Consider the following 19,246-nt stretch of genomic DNA (forward strand, 5'->3'; position numbering starts at 1 on the left):
AACTATAGGACTTCCTATGATCCTGAAGGAAATATGTGTCCTTCACTCTAGGATACAGGCAAGAACTCAACCACGTAAGAAAAATAGCTAGTCATTAGAAAAAGATAAGAAGTTGGAGGAATGTCAATTGAGGGCCTAAACCTGAAATTCTAAGATCTAATTTATAATCAGAGAATTTTAGAATATGAAAAAGACTTTCTGATTAACTAGCCCAAGCCTTCTAAATTGATTTCGGGAATCTAGGTTCTAGTCCTGGCTCTACTAATAACTGTGATCTCTGAGATGCTTTCCCACTATTAAATTTCACATTTTCTAATGCAGAGTATGAATTCCCTGGCCCCTGTACAGAATGAAGAACCTTTCTTCTGATGATCTAAGATTTATGATATTGTTGTTCACTCATGTCCAACTTTTTGTGACCCCGTGGACCATAGAATGCCACTACTATCCATGGGGTTTTCTTGGCAAGGATACGGTGATGTTTTGCCATTTCCTTCTCCATTGGATTAAGGCAAACAGAGGTTAAGTGACTTGCCCAGGATAACACAGCTAGTAAGATTCTTGAGGCTGGATTTGACTTTAGGTCTTTATGACTCCAGGCCCAGTACTCTATCCACTGAGCCACCAGCTGCAGGCAAGACTAAATAGTGCTATGGTAGATAGCACTTAGATAACACTTATCAAGTGCCCCAGGGATTTATGCTAGACTCAATCAACAAGCATTATTAAGGACCACTTATCTGGGACTAAGCTAGGCCCTGTGAATAGAAATAGAAAAAAATTGAAATAGTCCCTGACCTCAAAGAGTTTCTATTCTCTCAAATGAAGCAACATGTACATATTATACATAAATACAAAATAAATATGTTTGTAGAGGGAGGAGAATAATGAAAGGCTTCAAGTAAAAAAGTGACACAATTCTAGGCTGTTGCCCATTTTAAATCAAGGACAAGTTTGGACTGCATGCTTTTCAAATTTGCATTTAACATAGAGGTGGGGAAAAAAAAAACATACAGGTGGATGGACTACCAGTATCACACTGGTTGACAGAATCAGGATCCAAAAAATTCTTGTCAGACTAGAACACTGACCTAAGCAAAGTCAATAAGATAAAATTTAACAGGTATAAGATATAAAGTCTTACACTTAGATTTTTTTTACAATTCAGTTTATCTGAAAAATGCCTAGGGGTTCTAGAGAATTGCAACCTCAACACAAATCCAGAATATTCAAAGGCAGCCAAATAAACTAATTCAATCAAAGATTGCATATTAAGAAAGGAATACACAACGAATTGTGACAACCTACTTTGATAGACTGGACTCTTCTCAGAAATGCAGGGTTTAAGTCAACTCCAAAAGACTCAAGATGGAGAGAGATATCTACATTCAGAAAAAGAACTGGAAAGAACAGAGTTTGAATACAGATTGAAGCAAATTGTGCTCTCTTTCTCTTTCTGGTTTGGTTTTGTTTCCTCTTTCCCATTGTTTATTCCATCTGATACAATCTTTCTTTATAACCTGACTAATGTCTAATGTATTTGCAGATCCTATACCCCCATTATTCGGGGAGAGGGGGGGAAAGGAAGTGAAGAGAGGGGAAGAAAGGAATTGTAGAACTGAATCTCTTAAAGTAAAAGCAAACAAAATAAATAAAGACCAAAAACTTAAAAAAAGAAAACGAAATGAATACATTTTGATCCTAAAGAAGTGCCAGTACCTTTGGACTCGGCCCTTGATCAGACAGACCATGATTACAGAACTGTGTTAAATTCTAAGTGCCTCACTTTGGGAAGGACATTGATAATCTGGAGAGAGTCTAAAGGAAGGCGACCATAATTCAATGTCAAATCATATGAAGATGAACTTGAGATGTTTATTCCAGTGAGAAAAAACTAAGGAGCGATGAGATCTGTCTTCAAGAAGTTAAGGATTATCATAAGCAACAAGGATTCGACTTCTTATGGCTGGTCTCAAAGGACAGAAGTTACAGAAAAATGAATTTTAACTTGATGTAAAGATAAAACTTGCTGATAATTAGAGATATCCCAAAGGGTAACAGACAACCTTGGTTATTAATGGGTTCCCCTTCAGTGAAGGTTTTCCCCCCACCAAAAAAAAAAAAAAAAACAAAGGCTAGATGACCACTGGTCAAATCTTGTAGGATTTTTCAGGATTTTCAATTTTCCAATTTTTCAGGATTGAAGTAGGTACCTCTGAAGTTCTGTGATTAAGACACCTTCCTTCCTTTTGGAAGCAGTTCAAAACATGTCTCTTCTTAGGAGGCTGGGACATTTTCATGGAAAAAACCCTACTTTTGAGTTTAGAGACAGATTTTAAACCTAGCTCTGCTACCTATTTGGCCCTGATCAAATCATTTCCCTTCTCAGAGATTCAGTTTCCTCCTTTGAAAAACGTGGGTTGTTATATCTTACATGGGGATTGATCTATGAAAATCATCGCCAAACAATGCCCACATTTTATAGAGGAGAAATGGAAGGTTAGGAAAGGGAAATTACTTTCTTAAGGCCACATAAATAGTATAGTGAGTGGCAAATGTCAGATTTGAAATCAGGTCCTGTGGCCCAAAATGCTATGATTTCTCTACTATGACCAGGTTGCCTAGGTGATCTCTGATCCATAGATATGCCATTACAGCTCTAAATTTGATAATTGTATAAACTATATCTTCCCTGATTAGCCCCTCCAAATATTCCTTTATTCTTAGTCTCTACTTACAGTTTATAGCCATACTTTATGCTGTCTTGAATTTCTTCATGTGGTTTTTATAATTGATTTAGCTAGAGAAATCCATCCATTGTCACCCCCCCCCCCAATTAGCATTCCTTTCATGTAAGGACCCGGTTTTCCATTTCCTTTGTTCTCCCTCCTCTCACCTCTCCCTCCCTCAAACCTCCCAGCACCAAGACTAAGGCTGTACACACAGTTAATAACCAATAACTGTTCCTTGAGGAAGTCCTGGTATTAAAATGACTCTCAGATTTAGGAAACTATTTGCAGACAAGATATTCTGTTCAAGGGAGCTGTTAACTTGGAGAAAAACGGGGAAAAAAAACCACCCAAAGAGGAAAAATGACCCCCCCCAATCAGATTGTTTCAGAGAAAAGCAATGTTCTCCTTCATGGACACAGTATCTTTCATGTGCTTTATAAATAATTGTTAGGTACTTCCCTTCTTTTTTTGGAGAGGAAAAGACTTGAGGTGTAGAATGTTGCAAACACTATCAGAATTGGTCTTTTACCAGTTTTGCTTAGTTTTTCTTTGGTACAAGGAAAAGAATTCATTGGGAGTATATCCAGAAATTACTGTGATATAAAAACAAAAGTCATCAATAAAAAAAACTTTAAAAAATAAATTAAATGACTCTCAAATACCAGTCTCCAGCTTAAACCTCTTGCTGGAATTTCCCTATTTCTAACTTCCTACTGGCTATATCCAAGTGGTACCCTTGCCAGAACCAAAAGAAGAACTCATCCCCTTAACCCCAGACTAGCTTCCCTCATTTCTGTTACTAGAACCTCTCACTTCTAGTCTCCCAGTCACCTAGACTTTAAAATCTGAATCTATCTCTGAATATTCTTTGTCCCTCTCCCCACACCATCACCAAATCCTACAAATTCCACTTGGAAAAATATCTCACATCTGTTCCTCCATTCGTTTCCAGAACCACACTGCTAGTCCAAAACTTCATTAATTATTGAGCGGAAAAGTCCAGCTGATATGCTGCCTCTACTCTCTCTTTTCCAATCCAGTCCAACCTACTATACTGCCGGACCAGTGTCCCTAAAGCACAGATCTGACATGACTTCACTAACCAAATGTTCACTGGCTTGCCACAGCCCACCAAATAAAAGTCCAAATTCCTTAGCCTGACAGTCACACACTAAAATCTGATTTCAACTTACCTTTCCAGCTTCTTTTTTCACTATTCAAATTCAGAAAGAAGGAGGATGGTATAAGGAGAGAGAGAGAGCTGTTACCTGAATCAGAAGACCAGGGTTTAACTCCAGCTTCTGACACAGAACTGGAAGTGTGACCCCTGGCAAATTACTTAACCTTTGCATTGCAATGATCAAAGACTCCAAACTGTATCTGCATTTCTTCCCAAGAGGCCCTCTACAGACAGGTCTGCAAAAACAAACACGCAAAATCTATGCGCCAACCAAACTGGGCTCCAAACCCCCATAAATCTGGTAGATACCTTGCAACCTCCCTAAACTTGTTTTCCTTATTTTCTATAAGTAGGCTCTCCTCCCTCCCTCATCCACAACTCCTCACCTAATTAACATCCTGTAAGGGAGATCGCAAAGCCTATCTCCATCTCCAACAAAACCATTTCGATTTTCTGTCTCCTTTAAAAAGGAAAAAGCTTCTCGAATCTTATCTCGGAAAATTCTTTACAAAAAGCAGCTCTTATCTCCCCCCCCCCCCCCACCACCAAGAGTGATTGTAAGCTTCCAGAAGGCAGGAACTGAGCCTTATCTTTATAGCTCCCACAACTTCAGGAGGAGTCCCTTAGGCATATGAGGCACTTATAAATTCGAGCTCCCTTCCACCCAGTCCTCATTCCCAATCTTTGTCCAATGAAATCTTAATCTCTCTTTCAAGGTCCACCTCAAAAAACAACCTCCCTTCCCTAAAGTTTTCCAAGATTGCCCCCCAGCTATCAAAAGTGCTCTTGCATCCCACCCCCTCTCTCTCTATCTCCTGAATGTCCATAGTATTCTGCCCATCCCAATCTGGTTTATAATTCAATGATTCCCAGACTTTTCTACCTTACTAGATTCTAAACACCCAGTGGCACAAACCCCGTCGGTTATACCAGAAGGAAGTTTAGAGATCAACCCAATACAAAGCCAAGTTAAACACGACGAAACTAAGTCCCAGAGAAGGAAAGTAACTGTCCCAGTCATAAAATATTAAGTGTCAGAGCTAAAATTCAAACCCAAGCTTTCTGATTCATCTTTCCATCCCCTGCCCCACTCCCAACCCCAACCCCTACCTCCCACAGGGTTTAGCAGTGTCTTTGTCGTGTTCAATTAGCTTATTATTGGCAGTACTTTTTTATTGATTGACTGAATGACTTCTGATGAAGTCAGTTCCTCAAAGGACTCAGATTCGTATAAACGGGACAGCCTGTCAGGTGTCATTAGGTTTTTCTGCCAACCCCTCCGAGTTCAGTAAACTCAGTTTGCAACGTTCCAGCTGCCTTAGACTTGAGGGTCAAACAATTACAATATATACTTTCCCAAACACCGACTGTTAGAGAAAGTTTCAGCCCCACTAAGGGGGGGGGGGCGAGGGGAGAGAGGAGATGGCTTTCAAAATTAAAAGTGGATGCGGTAGGGGCGGGTTCTCTTCGCCCCCTCCCCCTTTAAATCTAACGGAAGAAATCAAAATACGTCGGAGCAAAGGCGCTCTAGCCCTACCAATAGCGCTCGCCTCTCCAGTCCCAACCTCAGCATTAAACAGGAAATGTACTAAGCCAGGGGGCTGTCTTCGGGAGCAGAGCTTAGTGGAATGGTGCTGATCCGCTCGCTGCCTTCCCCCTGGCTGCCGGCTCTCACTTCAGACCCCAATAAAGGAACAAGCAAACCTTTGAGTTCCAACCCCCTAGCGCTACAGGGGAATAAGCTGAGGTTCGGGGGTAGGGGGAAGAGGGGGAGAACTTGCCCAAGATCAAGAACTAACCAATGGTACAGACTCACTGGAACCCATGTCTCCGGCTTCCCAGGCCGGCGCTCGCTCTCCGTGGTACGGACCACTGGCAAAGCACGGATGGACAGAAGACTAGTGGCCTTTCTGAGCGAGCTCCAACCCCCAAGGCCAGAGGGTCAGCGAAGTCTACCCTCCCTGCCTGCCCCCCACCCCACGCACACGTTGACATACACTAACGCATGCATACGCTCCACCAGGGAGGGCAGAAACTGCCCATCGGCGGCTTGACGGATGCTCATGTCATCTTCTCAGTTTTTTCCAAGTGCAGCTTTGGGACAAGGGAGGGGGCCGGGAGATACCGGGGCGGGGGGCGGCAGTGGAGAGAGAAAGAAATGGACCTTTTTAACCACCCTCCTCCCTGTCTTTGTTTTCCTGCGGTTCGGTTTACCGGGAACTTCTAGCTAATGACACTTTGCGGGAGGCCCTAAGGCAAACCCCGGCTCTCAGGATCAAGTTCCTTTTTCCCTTCTTTTTTTTGCTATTAAAAAAAAAAGGCAACCCCAGGTCTCTCTAGAGCCAGCTCCCCAGCCCGCGCGCCCCGGAGCGCGCGCGCACAGCCATACAACACACACGCACACGCACACGGACCCACATCCACATCCACACACCCTGTCCCAGCTAAGGCAAGCTGCTCGAGTCAGAGGAGCGGGGTGTTTCCCAGCCGGAGTCGCCGGGACAGGGGCCAGAGACGAGCCCGGTGGAGGGAGCCCACCGGCTCAGGCGGGGCAGGCAGGGCAGGGATGAGCTGGACAGGAGAGGGGGCCCTGAGCTCTTACCTCAGCAGCTCCGCGTCCTTCCCGCAGGTAGCGAGCGGAGCCGCCGCGATCCCGATTTCCTAGGACCCAGCCGCCGCAACAATGGGGAGGAGGGGAGGAGAGGGGAGGAGAGGGGGCGGGGGCGCCGGGAGCCGCTGGGCTGGCCGGGCCTCAGAAGAGGAGGAGAGAGAAAGAGGAGGAGGAGCTGACGACTGCTGGGGCGGGAGGGGTTGGGGGGGGGGGGGGGGGGGGGGGGGAGGAAGGGGGGGGGGGAAGGGGGGGGGGAGGGGAAAAGTGAAGAAGGGGAAGGGTGGGAGAGAGAAGAGGAGAAGGAGGAGGGATAGGAGGAAGGGGGCGGAAGGGAAAAGAGAGGTGGAGAAAAAGGAAAGGGGGAAGAGGGAGGGAAAGGAAAGGAAAAGGAAATTTGCGCAGGCGCGTCCTCCCCGCAGCTTTCTCTCGTGCTGGGGGCCCCCCAGCTCCCGCCCCAGAATGTACTGCTTGCGGCGCTCCAGGTCAGACTGAATAAGAACAGCCCAGCGAACCGATAGTACCCTTGACGGTGGGCACTACTTAGGAGAAGTTGGGGAGGGGCCAGGGTGGAACAAAGGAGGGATGTCCTGGGGTGGAGGGTTGAGAGGACAGGTTAACTCCCCCCCATCCTCCCAACACACACACACATACACAGTACCTCAACTTCCAGGGAGCATATAGCCAACTGTTCTGCCCAGCCCACAAATCCCCTGGAAAAGCTTCTAGCCAAGGTTCTGCCTCTGAGCTCTCCAGCTGTGCCCCAGGGGCAGAAGTCAGCAGAAGAGCGCTTGGAGAATCCGGGAGTTCAGAGTGTTGGCTCTGGCTGAAATTGACCTACTGCAATGAACGCAAGAGCTGCCTGCCGGCTCCTGGTTTCCAGCAAGAGGAGGGTCGTGTTTCTCAGAATCATGGAAATTTTTAGAGATCATCTTAGTCCAATTCTTTCACAGATAGGAAAACTATGGGTTTAGGAAGGTAGTGAAGTGACTTGACTAAGGTCATCCCGCAAGTTAATAGAAGAATTAGAACTTGAACCCAGGATTTATAGGTAGAAGGAACTGTTATAGGTCTTCTCATTTGTAGCATACTAGTTTTAAAGATAACAAAATCTGGGCCTAGAGAAAAGAAGTGTTGACACAGTGAGAAAGTGTCTTGAGAAAGAATGTCAACCCAGTTCTTTCTGACTCTCAAGTCCAATGCTATATCCTATATACTGAAAATGACAGAGCTGAGATTTGAGCCCAGGTTGGTTAACACTAAATAAAACATGCCTTCCATTATACCATAACTGTCTCAACCTGATTCCAGTGTTAGAGATGTTAGGGGTTGGAGGATAAGTAACATTTGAGAAATAACTCCAAAACTACCCAGGCCTTGCTGCCAGACTACTTTCTAAACATTCATATTCCTAAGAAGGTAAGGACCACATAGTCTCTTGTCACAAAAGACCTCAGAGACCATCTAGTATAATCCATACCTGACCTAGAAAATCTTCCACAACCTGGCTCATCCAACCTCTATTTAAAGACCTCCAACTAGTAGAAACCCTGCCCTTCCCTAGATAGTTCATTCTTCTTTGGGGGTGTTTCTTGAATTTGCCTGGAGTCACAGGCTAGTTACAGCTGGAATGAAGTTTCAAGCATTGAGTCCACCCAGTGCTCTTTTCACCACATCTTGAGCACCTTTCCTGTTTCTCAATGGGTCACTTGAGAAATAAAATTTATTATAGTGATTTAAGTTTAGGCTTGAGCTTCATTTGCATGACAACTTTGCCACATTCCTGATTCTAGACAGGTACAGATTGGGTATGTGGGAACATTTTACTCCAGGAGGAAATCTGTAGAAAATACTACACCATGTATATGGCATTTGGGGAGTTCACATGAGTTAATGAAAGCCTGCAAAGTTTTGAATCATCATTGACCTCACAGAATCATAAGATGTCAAAGCTCGGATCAGCCATAAAAAGTCAGAAGAGACCTTAACATGTAGAATATAGAAGCTGGAAGGGACCTTAGAACATAGAATGTCAGAAGAGAAGAGAAAGAAACCTTAAAATACAGAATATTAGAGTTGTTAAGGACATGAAAACAGTTAGAGCCAGCATGAGTTTTGCAAATCATGTCATCCAGTCTTTTTAATGACAGGAAACTGAGGCTCATAGAGGAAAAGGAGCTTGCCCAAAACCAATCCAGTGCTTTTGTTCCTACTTTCCTTTCATGCATTTTGGGACAATACAATGAAGTTCAATTCCAATGTTTGTGTTAAGTGCTTACTATGTGCAATGCTTTGTGCTACAGTCTACTACAAATAACTATAACTCCAATTTCTATACCTTTTAAGGTTTCCATAGTGCTTCCTTTACAATGCTGTTTGAGGTAGATGGTATAAGTATCATAGAAGTTAGGACCGGAAGGAACTATAGAAATAATTTAGTCCAACTCCATCATTTTGCAGATGCGAAAACTGAGTCCCAGAGAGATTGATTTGTCCAAATCCAACATGACTGATCTTGTGACTCCCGTGCTTTCAACTACATTGTGTTGCCTCTTGCTTTTCCAGCTCTGTTTCAATTCAATGCAACACATTTATGTGGGGGCTACTGTGTACTGGGCACTGGAGGGTGTTTGTTGTTCAGTCATTCAGTCGTATCTGACTCTTTGCGACCCCATGGACAATAGCACACCAGGTCCTTCTGTCCTCTACTACATCTCAAAGTCTGTCCAAATTCATGTTTGTTGTTTCTATGCCCCTATCCATTTCATATGCTGCTGTCCCCTTTTTCTCTTTTGCCTTCAATTTTTCCCCAAACCAGGGTCTTATCCAGTGAATCCTGTCTTCTCATTATGTGGTCAAAGCATTTAAACTTCAGCTTCAGTATTTAACCTTCCAGTGAATAACCTGAATTAATTTCTTTAAATATTGACTGATTTGATCTCTGCTGTCCAAGGAATGTTCACCACAATTTGAAAGCACTGATTCTGTGGCATATAGCTTTCCCTATAGTCCAACGCTCACAGCCACATACAGACTATGCAGACCTTTGTTGACAAGGTGACAGCTCTGCTTTTTAGTATGCTGTCCAGATTTGCCATAGCTTTCCTTCCAAGGAGTAAGAGTCTGAATTTCATGGCTACAGTTGCCGTCTGCCGTGATCTTTGAGCCCAAGAATATAAAATCTGACATAGTTTCTATTTCTTCTCCCTCTATTTGCCAGGAAGTGATGGAACCAGTTGCCCAGATCAGAGGTTGTTTTTTTCAATGTTAAGCTTCAAGCCAACTTTTACACTCTCCTCTTTCATTCTCATCAAGAGGTTTCTTAATTCTCCTTCATTTTCTGCCATCAGAGTGATTCCATCTACATATCTGAGACTATTTTTTTTTTTAAGCAATCGGGGTTAAGTAACTTGCTCAAGGTTACACGGCCAGGTGTTTCTGGGTGGGTGCTAAGTGTCTGAGCCCGGGATTCGATCTCCAGGTCTTCTCAACACTGGAGCCGGTGCTCTTACTTGCTGTGCTACCTGGCTGCCCCACATATCTGAGACTATTGATTCTCTGCATATAAGTTAAATAAACAGGGTCACAATATACATCCTTCTTCTTACTCCTTTTCCAATCTTAAACCAATCAGTTGTTCCATGCTCAGTTCTAACTGTTGCTTCTTTGCCTGCATACAGGTTCTTCAGGAGACAAGTAAGATGATGTTGGTACTCCTGTCTCTTTGAGAACTTGTCACATTTTGTTGTGATCCACACAGTCAAAGGCTTTAACTGCCCTGATGGAGGATAGAGAGACCAAAATTAAAACCAGCATCTGCCCTTAAGGAGCTTATATTCTGCTGGAAGGTGGTAGAATACAATATCTGTATAGATGAATAAGTCCAAGATAATGTAAGAAGGGAAAGAATGCTGACAACTTAAGGGCATCATGGAAAACTTCCGGTAGGAAATTGACTATTCTAATAGTCAGAGGTGAGAAAAGGTTCTTTCCAAGCAAGGGGAATATCCTGTGCAAGGGCAGATGGGAGATTGACTTCTGAACTCAAAGAACCATAAACTCCCCAGTTTAGAAGTTGTATGTAAAGGAGAATAAGATGCAATATATCTGGGGAGGCATTCTAGAGTCAAGTCTGAAAGCATTTTCAATGTCAAGCCTAGAAGTTTATAATTTTTTTTTCCCCCAGAACCAATAAGGAGTAAAATAGAGATATTTCAATAGGAGAGGGTTGTGGCTAGATGTGATTAATGAAGGTTATTTTGTCAGATGCATAGAAGATGGATTGGAAAGGGGAGAGACTAAAAGCAAGAAGTAGATGAAATTGGGACAGCTAGGTGGTACAGTGGATAGTGTACTAGTCCTGGAGTCAGGAGGACCTGAGTTCAAATTGAACTTCACATACTTACTAGCTGTGTGACCCTGGGCAACTCAAGCCCAATTGTCTTCCCCTTACCCCCCCCCCCCCCCAAAAAAGTATAGGAAATGACTGTAATAATTCAAATGAGAGGCAATGAGTGTCTGAATTAGGGTAGTGACACTGTAAGGGGACAAGGAGACAGATTAGAGAGATACTGTGACAGTAGAATTAATGAGATTTGGCCAATGGATTGGATATGGGCAGTAGTGAACAGGGAAGATGACTTCAGGGTTTCTAATGTGGGTACCTGGAAAAGGAGTATGGGCCTTAGCAGGAATAGGGATGTTCTGAAAGGATGTTTGGAGGAGGAGGGAATGTTTCATTTTATCAATGTTGCATCTGAAGTGCTAATGAGAAACCCTATTGGACATGACCCCAGGCAATTGGTAGGGTAGGTTTGGAACTCCGGAGAGAGATTAAGACAAAAGCCCAAGATCCTTCAAAGGAGATTTTCTGGATGCTGTTCAAAAGACAACCAGGAGACAATCTTGTCAACAGAAGCTGAGGGAGAAGAGATAATTAGAAGAAGGGAGAAGTCAAAAGCTACAAGGAGGTGAAAAAGAATGAAGATGAAAAAAAAGGCATCAGGTATAGCAATTTAGAGATCATCATTGATAACCTTGAAAAAGAAAGAAGGCCTCTCAGTATAGGTGGTTTCAGAGTAATCAGCAGGTGACAGGCATAATAATTAACAATTATGCCTTGCAGAATTCGAAAGTACAATGGATGATCTTTGTTAGTTCAGATGAGTGGCAATACTTGCAGCTAATGGTATTTTACAAAGTGTCATATGAGCTGGGTCTGGAAGGACAAGCATAGTTAGAGATTCAGAGCTGGGAGAGGAGCAATCCTGTAACAGAAAACCATTTGTCTGGGAGCTCCTGCACAGGTAGGACTTCTACACTCAGACATTTCAGTGGAAGGGATTCTGGGTTTGAAAAGAGCTCATACTGTATTTCTTGAGCACTTTTATAGGATAGAGCTGGAAAGTACTTTCAAGATCATGTAGACCAATGCCCTCATTTAACTGCTGAGAAAAGTGGGATAATAGCTACAACATAATACAGCAGCTAATACTGCATTTAGCTAGTCAGGCACATAATAGACACTAACAGACTAATAGCTAGTATTTATATAGAGAACTTTAAATTTGCAAAGTACTTTACAAATATTATCTCATTTTATCCTCACAACAATCTAAGGAAACACATAGTATTATCTCCATTTTACAGATACGGAAACTAAGGCAGATAGAGATAAAAGAACTTGCCCAGGCTCATACAGTCAGCTAGTATCCCGCATGCCTGGACCACTCTCCTTTCTCTGCTCTGCCTACTGACCTCCCTGACTTTCTTTAAGTTTCATCTAGAATCTTACCTTCGACAGGAAGCCTTCCTAACCCCCTCTTAATTCCAGTGCCTTCCCTCTGTTAATTATTTCCTAGTTGTCATATATATTTATTATATATCATATATTATTATATATACATATGTGTATATATGTTTATCCAAAGAGAGAAATGTGTGTGTGTGTATATATACATATATATATATACATATATATATATATATATATTGCATGTTGTCTTCCTCATACGATTCTAAGTTCCTCATGGTCGAGAATTGTCTTTTGGCTCTTTTTATCTCCCCAGCACTTGGCACAGTGCCTAATAGCTGGAAAGTACCTTCAAGATCATCTAGACCAATGCCCTCACTTTACTGATGAGAAAAGTGGGATAATAGCTACAACAATAATACAACATCTAGCGGGCACCTAGTAAATGTCAATTGATAGATTTAACAGCTGGGCTTGTTAAAGCTGGCTCTGGCACACCGTTGATTTTATGTGCAATCCCTATGCTCTTTCCATTCTACCATATCATTTCTCTTCACAAGATCAAAGCTCACACATATCTTCTTCCTGCTGGAACAATGGATTTGAAATCAGAAGCCTTGGGTACAAGTCAGAGTCCTATTACTACCATGACTTCACTCAAAGCACTGCACTTCTCAGGGCCCTCAGTTTCTCCATCTGAAATATGACATTTGGAATAGATGACCTTTAAGATATTTTTGAACAATAAATCCTATGATCTTTTAATCCTATTCTATCCCATTTCTCTTGCACTCAGGAGAAAAAATCAGATCTGAACCATCTATTGTATGTACATCTTCCAGAAACAATTATTAATTTATCAATGTAATCCATGAATTGTTCTTCTCAGAGAAAAGAACGATCCAAACAGACCATGATCTTAGACGTGTCTTGAATATAAGGCATTTTCAAAGTAGCATGAGACAGACAAGGAAAATTCCACAAAAAATGAGTTATATAGCTCAGGATAAGGGAAAAATTAACATTTTGTTTCATCAACCAGAACAATTCAATTAATCTTGGAGAATCATTTTTGCTAAAACCATTCAATCCCTCTGTGATAGTAATGGCAATTGAAGATTCCCCTGTATTGGCTTGGTTTTCAAACTGATTGTGTTAAAACCCAGAGCTTGTTAATCCCACCTGTGGGATGGACTTGTTGATGTGAAAAGAAAGTCCTGAACTGGGAGGAGCTGGTGACATAGATTTGGAGAGACAAGAGAGAGGCAGAAGAACTTTTTGGAAGCAGCACCTCATGGAGGCAGAGAGAGAGACTGAGAAGGATTGCTGGGGGACACCCACCCTTCTCTAACTAGTCCCATTTCAGACTGTTAATTTGACTATGACTAGCACATCAACAATGACTCATTTCCTTTCTCTTAAGATAGAATTAGTATGATTCTTGTGATTTAAGAAACTTGATACTAATTTTAAGGAAGGAGAAGCTAATAATGGTGCCTTATTTGGCTTTGTGGCCCTCATAGCACCTGGCATAGTGCCTTGAACGTGGTAGGAAATAAATATTTGCTAATTGACCATAGAAACAACAACCAAAAATAAAAGTGATGACTTTAAAGACAAGAAAACTTTCTTTTATCTCTTTCATGCCCTTCTATCTTGTAGATCTTTTTTTTTCTTTTTGGAGGGCAATTGGGGTTAAGTGACTTACCCAAGGTCACATGGCTAGTAAGTGTTAAGTGTCTGAGGCCGAATTTGAACTCTGGTCCTCCTGACTCCAGGGCTGGTGCTCTATTCACTGTGCTACCTAGCCACACCCTATCTTGTAGATCTTTTTAAAAAAAAGTTGGGGGGCTCAGTGTTTTTGGGGGAGACAGTAGATTCAGTGATATTAAACACTGTTATCATATCACCAGTGCTCACCATATACACAAGGTACTTCTCAACTCTCTTAAGGAAAAAAAAACACATCATGGTTCTAGAGGTTATAGGGAGCTACTAGATTTTAATGAATTAGGAGGAGGGGATGACGTGGTCAGATTAGTGTTTAAGGAACATAATTTTTCAGCACTTAGTGGAGTAGCAGGCACTGAATGAATGTTTAATGATTGATGGAATATGACATCTGAGTGGAAAGATGGACTGAAATGGGGAGAGACTTGAGGCAGAAAGAACAAGCAACTGACTTCTTTGGTCTTTCTCCATGTTTATGTCTTTTTTCAGTCTCTGAATTGTAAGGTCTTTGGTGCAAGGACTACATATGGCTCATGTTTTTTCTCTCCCCTTCATAATTTAGCACAGTATTGGGTCCACAGTAGATTCTCAGTTTCTTTGTTTTCTGGACTTGGCACCTCATTCTTTTAGGTAACTTCAGATAAGAAAATTACCTTCAGTGATGCAGTCTAGCAACCTTTCTACATCTTAATTTTAGAAAGTTGGAGGAGATGCCTTCCTCCCCCAAAATGAACCTATCATTGACAGGTTCAAGGACTTATCCAGAGTCACCCAGCCACTATGGGTTAGAAGTATAACATCAGCCAAGGTCTTCCTAACTGCTAGGTTGTCTATATCCATTACACAAAGATGTTTATGAAACATTTGGCAGTTTAATGGCTTATTTGGGTAGAGCGCTAGAGTCATCATCAGGAAAACTTGAGTCTGAATCCTGTCTCAAATGCCTACTAGCTATGTGACCATGGGCAAGTCACTCTGAACCTCCCTATATGTAAAATGTGGATTTATAATAGCACCTCCCATCCTCAGATGTTATGACGACAAACTGAGATAACAAATACATGGAAAAAAATACCTTGTAAACCTATAAATGCTAGTTATTATCCAGTGAATGAATGGATATTAGCAATAATGACTTATATTTTCTTTAAGGTTTGGGTTGGACAAATGCAATCAAATTTGAGACTAAGTTTGACAACCCCTTCCCCAAATTGACCCTCTTGTGGCAGATCTCACTGAGACAGTGAACATAAAACATTTTGAATATGTGCTCCTGAAGGTGAGAACATCTGTCCATATATCTTCTGTCCTTTTGTGCTCTGTCAGACATTAGGGCATATTCACATTCAAAGAAAAAAGTTGTCTTGGATTATTTATTTCTGCCATGCTTCTATAACATAGCCTCAGACAGAGGCAGATCCCCCCTTCAGTGGTCTCAAGATCCTCACTATATGACCTCTTAGGTGTCCTTCTCAGATCCTTTCCTTAACTCACATTTGCATTTATATAGCCTTGTCAGCTTCATAGGTTTTCCAGGATTTTATTGCCTTTCTTTTTTTTCTGACTACTCCTTTGTGGCAACTAGAATGGGCAATGACCATTTAACAGATGAGGAAACTGAGGCTCAGAGAGATGAAATAACACAGCATGAGTTTTGACACCAGAAAGGTACTAAAGGTCTTTTCAGAGGGTACAAGGACCTACTCCCTAACAGGATTTCTTGAACATGGTACAACCAAAAAGAAAGAATGCCTTTGAAAGAGATTCATAGACTGTCAGAGCTTGAAATAATCTTATAACAATGAATATAAAATGTTGGAGCTGGATGGCACCATGTACCTCAGCTAGCCTAAGCCTTTCATTTTTGTTTACATATATGCAAATGTATTTACATACATTATCATCTACAACAAGACACGGTGAAAAGCTTGGGAGAATAGACAGAGGGTTGAACTTGAAGTCAGGGAAGCCTGGGTTCAAATTCTGCCTCTGCTTCTTTTTTTTTTCTTCTTTTCTAAGCCTTTCATTTTAAAGATGAGGCCACTGAGGACTGAGGTGCTGGGGACATTCTTGGGATCACATAGTCATGGACAGAGCTTATATTTGAATAGATGAGAATAAAGGAAAACCCTGAATTTAGGCACCCTATGCCTAATACCTAACTTTGTCAATCCTCTCTCCCGTTCCCCTTTCCCCACCAAAAGAGGAAAAGAAGATATTACAAAAGGAAAGCATAGAAAATGACCCCAAACAGACTCACACTCCCATAATTTCATATCACCTGATATCAACATATTTTCTGACAACCTGTCAGTTGCAGTCATTATAACTGGCATTATTTTCTGGGTAGAGAAGGGAAATCTCTACAATGAATTTCTTGAGCAAAGGAAAAACAAAGGAAGATCAGGAAAAGTGGGAACAGCCAGATCTCTGAGCAGTATAGATACCGCAAAAAGCACCGTACCCCTCCTTTGCTGGAACTCAGGCCCATTCATTCTTTCTTTGTCAGGTTCAGAGACTTGGAGAATTGGGTTATCTTCATTTTCTGTCTTCGCTAGGCAGCTCCTCCATTCAGGCCAATCATCACATGCCTGTGATATTTTCCAGTATAAGAAATTTCTCTAAAGTAGGCTAGCTTGTTCTCCATCTTCTCGTCCTGAGAGACCTGTGACATAGTAGCAGATGTTAGAGAAGCTGGCTTCCATCCCACCCTGCTCTTTCACTTACTGCCAGTTACGAGTTCTTTCCCTTTCTTCTTCTTCTTGTTATTCTGTTGTTTTTTAGTTGGGTCCAACTCTTCATGACCACATTGAGGGTTTTCTTGGCAAAGAGCCTTGAGAAGTTTGTCATTTCCTCCTCTAGCTCATTTTACAGATGAGGAAACTGAGGCTAACAGGGTTAAGTGACTTACCCAGGGTCATAACAGTTAGCATTTGAACTTAGGTCTTCCTGACTCCATGTCTGGCACTCTATCTAATGTACCACTTAACTGCTCCCCTTTCCCTCTTGTAGCAGCAAGCACCCCAGTGTCCTCAGGGTGGCTGCTCACACAGGTTCTTAGATCTGCTTTGATAAAGGAAAGCAACTCAAAATGGGTTAACAAGCTTACTTTAATCAGTCAAACATGTATCGTTTACCTAGTTCAGGGGAAAGAGGTCAGAACCCCGAACTTCAGAATATACAGACAGAATTATCAAGACAGAAACAGATCAAATAGACAGATTTCAAACTGTCCAACCATTACATCCATACCCAATCAACATCTGGGTTTCAAAGCCGGGGGGCTCTGGACAACGGCTTCCCAGAAACCAGATCAAATCACAGAACACTTCTCAAAGTGAGCCCCAAAACAAAGCTACACATCAGGGCTTATATAGCCTTCTCCTGGTTCAGAGAATGTAACAACCTTATTGACTCACTGGCCAATCAAGAAGTATCTACTGAAAAACAAGCCTCCCACCCCAGGCTCCAGGTGCACTTTAGCCTAGGGGCAGGGAAGATCTTACAAATTACCTCTCTAGGTCTTCATTTCTCCCTCTTTAAAATAACAGGGTTAAGTGAAGCAGTATGGCACCATTTTGTTTTTTTTTTCTTTTTTTGGAGGGGAGAAGGCAGGGCAATTGGGTTTAAGTGATTTGCCCAAGGTCATGTGGCTAATAAGTGTTAAGTGTCTGAGGCTGGATTTGGACTCAGGTCCTCCTGACTCCAGGGCTGGTACTCTATTCACTGCATCACCTAGCCACACCCATTTTGTAGAATTAGAAGACCTAGATTCAAATTTCACCTCTGTTAATACCTGTGACCATGGGCCAGTAATTTCTTGAGCTTCAGTCTCTTTATCTGTAGGATTTAGTAGTTGGACTAGTTAGTCACTAAGATCTCTCCTAATTATATGTCTGTGATTTTCTAACTGCTATCCCCTTCCACCTCTAAATTCCGTTCTTCCATTTGAACAATATATTTTTGGACTAAGTATAATTTCAATCAACACCAATTCTTAGCAAAAACTAAACACAACCAAATAACTTGCCATCCCGCCAATGTTTTCTGTGGCTTAGCTGACAGAGCACTAGACTTGGAATTAGGAAGACTGAGGTTGAGTCCTGCCTTAGTGTGGTACAGTGGAAAGAATATTGGCTTATGAGGGTAGGAGGCCTGGGTTCAGGTACTCCCTATGATACTTAATACCTCTGTGAGAAGTTATGTGGCCTACCCAGATCATAGAACAACTCTAGAGCTGGAAAGGACCAAGGTCATCTAGTTTAATCCCCTCATTTTATATAAGTTGAAACTGATGCCCAGAGAAGTTAAATGACTTGTCCAATGTCACACTAAAGTGCTGACCCAAGATCTAAAACCAGAATCTCTGACTCCCAAGCTCTCAGAATTCTTTCCATTAGTCCATGAAAGATAATAAACTTTTCATGTCTTACTAGGTATTCAATAAATGCTAAATTTTTAGAGCCTATAGTAACGTCAGTCAATAAGTATTAAGTACTATGTGTCAGACAATGTTCTCAGTGCTAAGAATATTTTTTTAATGTAAAAAACAAAACAAAACCAAGCCAGAACAGTTCCTACCTTCATGGCACATCCATTCTAATGGGAGAGACAGCATGCAGATAATGGTGTACATAGAAGGACTACATGGAGTTAATTAAAAATTATCGGAATGGGGAAGGCAATAGTAGCTGGGGTGATGAGGAAAGGTCTATTACAGTTGTCTTGCGGATATGTTGAAGGATGTCTTGAAGGAAGCCAGAGAACCTGAGAGGTGAGAAATGGTGTGTGCTGTCCATGTTGGAAGAAGCCTAGAATGATAAGAAAGCACCACCTTTGTAAGAGCTTTAATGATAAAGAGAAAACGTTATATTTGATCCTAAAGGTAACTGGAAATCACTGGAACTCAGTGAGCAGAAGAGTACCCTAGCCATATCTACACCTAGAATAATCACCTGAGTGGAGGTGGGTTGGAGCGGGGAGAGGTTTGAGGTAAGAAGAACAGTTAGATTATTGTGGGACAGTTGAGAAACGATGATGGCCTAATATAAAGTCATACCGTGTTTCCCCGATAATAAGACCTATCCCGAAAATAAGCCCTCCCCTTACTGTGTAAGATTCCTCTAAAATAAGCCCTCCCCCAAAAATAAGCCCTATTGAGATTGCTACTGTAGTGAAGGTGATCCCCTGCGCTACACGCTACATTACGGTACCTTCTGTATGCACCGTTCCCCCCCCCCCCC

The 19,246-nt window shown here is 42.0% G+C and overlaps 1 protein-coding gene across 3 annotated transcripts in view; it reads right to left on the minus strand.

Annotated features, from left to right (window-relative positions):
- Positions 1–19,246, minus strand: part of AFAP1 (actin filament associated protein 1) — a 271,615-nt gene that overhangs the window by 243,343 nt on the left and 9,026 nt on the right. Inside the window, exon 2 of one of the 3 annotated variants that reach the window (XM_069070333.1) lies at positions 6,515–6,597. The gene's annotated coding sequence lies outside the window, so the exon portion shown is untranslated. Of the gene's footprint in view, positions 1–3,925; positions 4,129–6,514; positions 6,598–7,181; positions 7,207–19,246 lie in introns of those variants that run through there. The other 2 variants (XM_069070372.1, XM_069070351.1) reach the window with 2 other exon arrangements.

This window comes from Petaurus breviceps, unplaced genomic scaffold, assembly GCF_028583685.1.
Source record: "Petaurus breviceps papuanus isolate PSGF00001 unplaced genomic scaffold, PetGlider_PUasm1.0 140, whole genome shotgun sequence".
NCBI classification, from domain to species: domain Eukaryota; kingdom Metazoa; phylum Chordata; class Mammalia; order Diprotodontia; family Petauridae; genus Petaurus; species Petaurus breviceps.